We start from the raw sequence: 9377 nt of genomic DNA, 5'->3' as shown, positions 1-9377 counted from the left end.
ACTATCAACTCGGATAGCTGGTCCCTCTATTGGGTCGACATAAGGCAGGCTCTCTTTCTCCCATTCATTCTCTTTATTAAGCAATCTATCGTAGTGGCATCTCCAGACCTCTTTCTTTGCATCCTCATTTAATGCAAGCGTACCATCATCCATGCGAACACATTTCTCTCCTACAACATCACTATTCTCTCTCCTACACTGTCTTGCAACACGAAATACCTCGAGTCTTTGGTCCTCACGGCGCAGAACATTGGCAAATCTTTCCTTATCTGCTTCCCCTCTGGCTAAATAAACCTGTCGCCTAGCCTCCCTTCTGGCACATTGGTACAATTCCCTGCTACCACCGTTCTTCCAGTCCTTCCAAGCTTGTTTCTTTTGTCTAATAGCCCTGTCTACCTCCTTGTTCCACCACCACGTTACTCTGGGTTGGGAGGGGACCTTACACCACCCACAAATCTGGTCGGTGGCTTTCAACAGGTTGTCCCGCAGAAATCTCCAATTGTCTTCCACGTTGTATGATGCTATATCCCCTTCTATTTCGTTAAATGCTTCAAGTAACTTGTCTCTAAGTCTCTGTCCGTTTGCAGGGTCTTTAAGCTTCCACACCCTTCTTCTCCAAGCCTGTCTAATTCTGGGCACCCATTTTGACTTGATCCCAAAGTCGCTAACTACTAATCTATGTTGTGGGGTACATTCTTCGCCAGGGTAGGTTTTGGCATTTATAAGCCGCCCTCTTTCCGTATTTCTGGCGAGGATGTAGTCGATTTGGCTAGAGTGTCTGCCGGAGCGGTAGGTGACTAGGTGACTGGCAGGTTTCCTGAAGTTGGTATTGCAGACCATAAGATTGGTTGCATCACAGAACTCCAGCAGTCTGGTTCCCTCCTCGTTGCGGGAACCGAAGCCATAGCCTCCATGTATGCCATGGAAGCCCCCAGCACGACGTCCGACATGACCGTTGAAGTCTCCAGCCACAAAGAGAAGGTCCCTGTCACTCGTCGACGAGGTAGTTTGCAAGAGGGTGTCATAGAATTGGTCTTTCAGACCATCTGGTAGCCCAGGTTGAGGTGCATAGGCTGAGATGACAGTAGCTAATCTATGATGAAGCACTAGTCTGATCTTAAGTACTCTGTCACTTACTCTAACGACCTCGATTACCTTATCCACCCATTTCTCCGCTAGAAGTATTCCTACGCCCCCGACCCCGTCAGTGTTCCCTGCCCAGAAAATCTTGTACCTGTGTTCTTTGCCTGTGAGGAACCTTGCAGAACCTCCTCTCCATCTTACTTCCTGGATGCAGCACATATCTACGCATCTCCGTTCAAGCATCTCAACAATTTCACCAGATCTACCTTTCAGCGTGCCGACGTTGAGAGTGCCAATCCTAACAGTATGGGTGTTGGGGGTGTGGGCCTGTAGCCTGGGAAGGGGAAAAGCAGTGTCGTGTACCTGAAAAGAAAACTTGCAATTGGAAGAATTCATAAGCAAAACAGTACCTACAACCTGCAAACATTTCTCAACCTTAATGCGCTACCCAAAGGTAGGGGAGAGGATGGCCAAGGCCACTAGATGGGTTCCGGGAGACAGCCGAGTTTGACAGGATGACAGAGGGATGAACTTCCGGTGGAGGGGGCGGGATGACAGAGGAATGAACTTCCGGTGGAGGGGGTGGGATGACAGAGGAATGAACTTCCGGTGGAGGGGGTGGGATGACAGGAATGAACTTCCGGTGGAGGGGGTGGGATGACAGAGGAATGAACTTCCGGTGGAGGGGGTGGGATGACAGAGGAATGAACTTCCGGTGCAGGGGGTGGGATGACAGAGGAATGAACTTCCGGTGGAGGGGGTGGGATGACAGAGGAATGAACTTCCGGTGGAGGGGGTGGGATGACAGAGGGATGACAGAGGAATGATCTTCCGGTGGAGGGGGTGGGATGACAGAGGAATGAACTTCCGGTGGAGGGGGTGGGATGACAGAGGGATGACAGAGGGATGACAGAGGAATGAACTTCCGGTGGAGGGGGTGGGAGGGCGGGTTACCGCCAGCGAGTAGATAGGGCTCTTAATTGTAGATTTTAAATATTTGAGAGACAACAATGCATAAATCGTAATTTTTTAAAAGAGCAATGAATTCTGGGTGATTAGAATATAACGTAGCATGAATTTAGGAAGCTTAGAAAATGAATAAGCATGAATTTAAGACAACAACTGAATTCAATTGAATTTCATGGAGAGAAATAGGGGGCAAAACTAAAGCGCAAGGTATTATGAGATGTTTGAGGCCGTAAATAAATAAAAAATCTCTATCTTATCTGCATCTTGGGTATTTCGTCGTAGTATGTCAGCGAGATAATTTAGAATGGGTTTCTCATTTATATATAGCCAGAACCTGAAGACCTTAAGGAAAAACTACGAAGGGGAGAGAGAGGATGGAGGGGTAGACAGAGGCATGGCGGGAGAAAAGATCATCATCATCATCATCATATATATATATAAAGAGAGAGAGAGAGAGAGGGGGGACCAGTCAAGCAGCACATCACGCTGTAATTCTTGGGCTGAGAAATCAACACTTAAAAGCCATAATTTTAAGGAGCGATAAGAATTTTTGAATAAAGGAAAATGGGTAGTGGTGGGTAGGTACCGCCAGCGAGTAGATAGGGCTCTTAATTGTAGATTTTAAATATTTGAGAGACAACAATGCATATATATATATAATAATAATGATAATAATCAAGGTGGCTAGCACTAATTTAAAACCAACAAGGAAATAATTCACTGTCACTAAGAGTGACAAGGGTGCAGTGAGCACCAGCATTGCTAGAAATAGGAGTCTTACACTCCTTAACCACAAAAGCATGTGGTGTCTTTGTATTGACAGGGGAGAAAACCTTTTCCACTCTGAGTGAGGTGCATTAGATTAGCATGCTAATTTCGTATAGGAAATTAATACTCATAAGTAATATTCACTTCATCACAGCTTGTAGAGGCCAACTCAACCTGTCAATATTATCGAGAATGCCATTGAAATCAGTGACTGATTTCACAAAATGGCAAAGTGAAAAATTATAAACTAATCAAGATGGCTAGCAGCAATTTAAAATCAACAAGAAATAATTCACCATCACTATATATAAACTGACGCAGAGTATGATCAAGTCCTATTACCAAAAAAAGAAAACAAAAAAAAAAAAACCTCTCATCCACATCTCACAAGCTGCAATGGTTTTTCTGACCACGTAGTTTGTACAATTTTTTATGGGTAGGAAGGAGGCAGGACATTTGATTGCAGTATCTTAACCATATTTTGTTTATAGAAACCACACAGATTTCATAGAAATATTGCCAATTTAAAGCTTTGTTATTAAACTTTTGAAAATAGTGACACTACCTTGATTAGTGATGCATTGGGGGTGATGAATAACTGAGATGTGGGATGGAACGATGGTCGGAATTTGCTAAGTTCAGAACTTAAGGTTCATTCATTTATTATTTCATTAAAGACTTTTGTTTTGGCTGTGCAGACTTAATCATGAGTGGAATTTGTAGAATATATATATATACCATATGTTGTATATTATGACATTTCAATTAGCTATTATATATTTTATTACATTAAGAAAATACATATTTAATAAATAATTAAATTAGATTAAGAAAATATGAAGTACACCATAATAATAATTTAATAATTTTGTATAATTTTAATTTATAAATACCTTGTAAGATACTCCTCCAGCTGTTTATAGCTGGCCAAGATCATCCTGTCCAGAGCGTAGTGGGACATTAATATGTTGCTGGGAGGGCTCCACTACATGCAGTGGTAGCATCATCATCATCATCATCATCATTGTTTAACGTCCGTTTTCCATGCTGGCATGGGTTGGACGGTTTGATTGAGGTCTGGAGAGCTAGTGGCTGTACCAGGCTCCAGTCTGATCTGGCAATGTTTCTACAGCTGGATGCCTTTCCTAATGCCAACCACTCCAAGAGTGTAAAGGGTGCCACCAGCACAGGAGCCAGTCAGGCGGGCCTGGCATCAATTATGTTCGGATAGTGTTTTATATGTGCCACTGGCACAGGAGCCTGTCAGGGGTACTGGCACATTTGAATGGTGCTTTTTATGTGCCACCGGCACAAGAGCCAGTCAGGTGGTCCTGGCATCAATCACATTTGGATAGTGTTTTTTACATACCACTGGCATGGGAGCCAATCAGTGGGTACTGGCATTGGCCATGTTTGGATGGTGCTTTTTATGTGCTGTTGTCGACAAACAGGTCTACAATCTTTCTGTCTACCATAGACTAATGGATGCCAGTGCTAGCAGTTTAGGCAAATGCCTCACCAATGCTGAGCTGGCATGCTTTCTTTGCACATGGATGTGATGATTAGCTACTGACACTGCTACCAGAAGATTGTCTGTGCTTCCTGTGGGATCCTCTTCTTAAACTGGACAGCGTGCACTGGATGTTTCCTCTTGACGTGTGACTTCAAGTTGTGGGGCCATGGGTTCTGAGAGAGCAGTGCATGCCATCAAAGTGACACTGGGGTAAAATATACAAAGCCCAATATACCCATCATGACTACCCGTCTGATAAGGGTACACCAGGCACATGCATCACAACCATATGTGCACGACATGGTGATCTCATATCAAGATAAACAGCGCATGACCTCGCAGGTGGGGCCCAGTTAGAATTTTTTTCAGGTCGAGTAGCCCATCCCGCTCAAAAGGTCCCTGAATAAGGTTTGTTTAAGGATGTTGAGCAAAGGTAGAAAGATTGATTGAGGAGAGTATCTTAATCCTATGGAAGGAGGAAGTGAAGAGTGGAGTGCTGCCACTAATGGCAGTGGTGCAGCCAACAAAGTGCAAGGTCAGACTGGTACTGAAATTTTGAGAGCTGAATGACCATGTATCGTGCCACATGGGTGACAAGGTGACTGATGTCTGCAGAGAGACGTTGCGAAAATGGAGATGGATGACCAGGGCAGTAACAATTATTGACTTGAAGTTGGCATATCTGCAGCTCTGTGTGAGCAAGAAATTGTGACAGCATCAGCTAGTGAGATATAAGGGCCAGACATACTGTTTGACTAGGCTGGGTTTTGGGCTGAATTCTACACCAAAGATCATGGCAACATTACTCAAATCTATCCTGGGAAAAAAGGTTACCAATTCCTATATAGATGACATCCTGGTAGATGAAACTGTAATGTCTGCCAAAGAGGTCATAGGTCACCTAAAGAAGTTTTAGCTGACTGCAAAACCACCAGAGCCAATGGTTGGAGGAGCTGCACTGGGGTTCAGGCTTCAAAGAGGCAAAGTAGGTGTGATGGTATTTCGGTGGCAGTGATGCAGGAAGTGGCAATGATACAGAAGTTTCTAGAGAGGATAAAAGTAGAAGACCTAGTAAGAGGAACCTGGTATGTGCCCAAATTGGAGAATGGGACTGTGTGGTGCAATGTGAGCAGCATTGCAATAGGGGTTGTCCTGGAAATCAGGAGTGTTGAAGTGGAGGACACAGCTGGGCTCTGAAAAGCAGATGATTACAACTGCATCAATGTGGCTCAATTGGATGAAGTGCTGAAGGGGGTGAATCTGGCCCTGAGATGGAGGCTGCACTCTGTTGAAATCCAAACTGATTCAACTACTGTGCTTGGGTGGAATCAGTGATCATTGATGAAAGGAGGATTTGAACCAAAGATGCAGAGATGTTAGTAAAGTGCCGCCTAGGGGTTCTGAGAGAGCTAGTCACCAAATTTGATTTGAAGCTGAGTGTGGTCTTTGTGCCCTCAGAGGGGAATAAGGCAGACATTCTAACCAAGGTAAAAAAGGCCTAGTTGGTGGTGCTGGAAGATTTGGAGTGGGGGATAGCTGTAGTGTGTTGGCTAGGTGACTCAGAACTAAGGAATGGGCACGGATGGAATACTGTATCTTGCCAGGAAGGATGACGTTACGAGGTAGAGTGTTCAAAAGGTGATCAAGAACTGTGACAGGTGTCAATCCATTGACCCTGCTCTAGGTGTGCAGGAGCTGGGAAACATCACAGTAGAGTACAACTGGAGACGATTGGTGGTGGATGTGACACTACTGGCAGGAGACATATTTCTTGATGGTCAACTGTGGACCGGGTTGAATGGCGACATGGAGGGAAATGAAGGTAGGCACTGTGGATGGCGTTGCACGTATTTCATTCAGGATATGTGCAATGAGATACTTCTGGAGCAGAGCCCTGTGGATGGACAACAGCACTGCATTTTGTTTGGAGATGCTGAAGGAGATTCTTGATAGGTGGAATGTGCACCGCTTCTTCAGAGCAGCATACAGACCAAGTAGGAATGAGATTGTGGAAAGACACCATTGCACGATCAAGGCCATGGCGGTGAGGGGACACATCTCACCACTCATTTTAATTCTATATATCATCCCAGTCAGGACAGGCCAAGGAGTCCGTTCCACAGAGCGTGATATTCAGGTATGGATGGTGACACCTGTGTACAGCATCACAGCATTCTGTAGAAGAGAGAGACACACCTTTCGTGCAGGCAAGAGATGAAGTCTGGCCCCCAAAGGCACACTACACATCTCACTGGAACAGAGGGACAGTGTTGGCTGTTAATTCCCCAAATAATGTCTCTGTGGATGGAATGCTGTGTCACATCTTGGATGTTTGCAGAATTGTTGCTTCATTGGATGACAAAGGTGGAGGAGAGGAAGTGAGTGGCACTCCATCCCTGCGAGTGAGATCTCCATCCAGATGGATGGCAGATTTCAGCATGGAGTGGAGTGAGGAGGTGATCTTTGAGATCAGTGGGGTGTGTGGGGATGAGGTGAACCTGAAGGAAAGGGTCAGGGACATCAATAGCTGAGGAACCCTAAAGGAAGAGGAAGAGTGAGTGAGGATCTGGGCAAAAGTAGGACCAGCATGGGCCTGTTTGGCCTTGAGCAGTGAGAGTGGACAGACATGTGTTGACATGTGAGTTAGAAAGGGAATTAGCATAGGTTCTAGCAATAGGTTAGATGGGTAGGGCACATCTCGGATTTAACCCAGCTGGACAGTTGACACTGAGAGGTAGGTGAATTGCACTTTGTTCTTCATATTACTGTTCCCCATACTACAGAAAGAAAGATTCCATAAGAAATGTCTCAGGTAAATTCTGGGTGTGGAGTGGACAAGTATGATACCAAATACCAAAATAGTTGAGTAATCTGATTGTTCAAGTCTCTTGTCAAAAACCAGATGCACAAGGCAGATGCACAAAACCAGATGCACACGATTTTCTGTGGTGAATTAACGCAAGGAAAAAGGCTACAGCATAAACTCAGGAAAAGATTTAGAGACTGCACCAAGGAGAACCTGGAAGAGGAAGCACTGGATCAGTCAAATTAGAGAACAAGGATTATGTCAGCATGTGAAATGTTGAATGAAGAAAGGGTGGTGCATGCAAAATTAAAGAGAGCTCTATAAAAAGAAGAACTAGCAGACACTAGTAACGCAGACAACTGGAACTGTTATATTTGCCAATGTGTCTGTCTAAGCAAATCAGGCTATGTAAACCACCTGGAGGCCCATGAGAATAAATGAGCACTGCCAGTACCTCCAGGCCCCACTAAATATTTGGTCTGCAACAAGACATGCAAGACCAATCCTGGTCAAAGTTAATAAAAAAAAACTACCTCAAAGTTTATAAGAAAAAAATAATAAAATTAATCCTGATTACACATGTCATTTATGTTTAATACCATGTAAGTCATTGGTTGGCCTGAAAAGTCATATCAATGCATATGCAAGGTTGAAAGTAAATCAGAATAATCAAGTGAGATGGCCATCATCTGACAAGATGAGGCAATCATCATCTATACATATAAATTTGACATGGGCGATTCTTTCCTGTCTTAGGATTCACAGTTAAACGGCTAGGTGGAATTGCATGAAAGATTACACAGATGTGTAGAATGATCTGGTGGTGATGCTGGGCTTTGTATTTTTTTCATAGCTCCCATGGTTACCGAGATAATCTACTATAATGATACTCTTGTGTTTATGAATGAGAAAGGAAGGGGTGATAGATGAATAAGGAAGGAAGGGGTGATGTCATATGTTTTTCATAGCTCCCATGGTTACTGAGATAATCTACTATAATAATACTCTTGTGTTTATGAATGAGAAAGGAAGGGGCGATAAATGAATAAGGAAGGAAGGGGTGATGTCATACTTGGTAGTGAGATGATAAAAATTGTATGCTGAAAAAAATAAATCAAACAGCGTTTCAACTCTGTGAATATATGTGTGTATGTAAATGGGGGTGGGTATGTGAATGTGTGTGTGTTATTTCTTTACTACCCACAAGGAGCTACACACAGAGGGGACAAACAAGGACAGACAAACGGATTAAGTCAATTATACTGACCCCACACACACACACACACACACACACACACACACACATATATATATATATATGTATATGTATATATGTATAACTTGAGTGATTAAAGAAAGAGTTAGACTAGATAAGATGCAGCTAAGTTTTGTTCTAAGAAAAAGTACTACAGATGCCTTCTTCCTGATGGGCAATTGCTGGAGAGGCACTTACCACTCATACTTTTGCAAACTATTGTCTCTTTCTATCTATCCTGCTGCTGTTCACCCTCCTGTACTACTAATCAACGTCTACTCCCCAACTCTATGTATCATTGATTATCCCACCATCACTCACTACATTCACCCCTACACTCTCCCCAATCTTTAGTCACCTTCTTCTCTCCCCTACCTTCCATCCAACTCATATTTTATCATAGACATCTCACTGTGTATGTATACTGTAATTTTACTCACTGTGTACCACTAAGACTAGTATGTGCAAAGTTCATTCCTTTGCTGTCTTTTTGAGTTTAAATTTTGTCATATCAAGCTTGTATGTGTGTGTGTGTGTATATAAACACACGCACACACACAAACTTGGTTTCTCTTACACCTTGATGAAAGATACCAAGACATATATATATATATATGTATCATTATCATCATCATCATCGTTTAACGTCCGCTTTCCATGCTAGCATGGGTTGGACGATTTGACTGAGGACTGGTGAACCGGATGGCTACACCAGGCTCCAATCTGATTTGGCAGAGTTTCTACAGCTGGATGCCCTTCCTAACGCCAACCACTCCAAGAGTGTAGTGGGTGCTTTTACGTGCCATTGGCACGAAGGCCAGTCAGGTGGTACTGGCAATATATATATATATATATATATATATATATATATATATATATATATACACACATACATACACACAAGCTTGGTGTCTTTCAACAAAGTATAAGAGAAACAACACTCAACAAGGCATAGCATGAAAGCAAAGAAGAAAGAATAGGAG

This window comes from Octopus bimaculoides, chromosome 6, assembly GCF_046866305.1.
Source record: "Octopus bimaculoides isolate indiv1 chromosome 6, ASM4686630v1, whole genome shotgun sequence".
Lineage (NCBI taxonomy): Eukaryota > Metazoa > Mollusca > Cephalopoda > Octopoda > Octopodidae > Octopus > Octopus bimaculoides.
Note: the sequence above shows the minus strand (reverse complement) of the source record.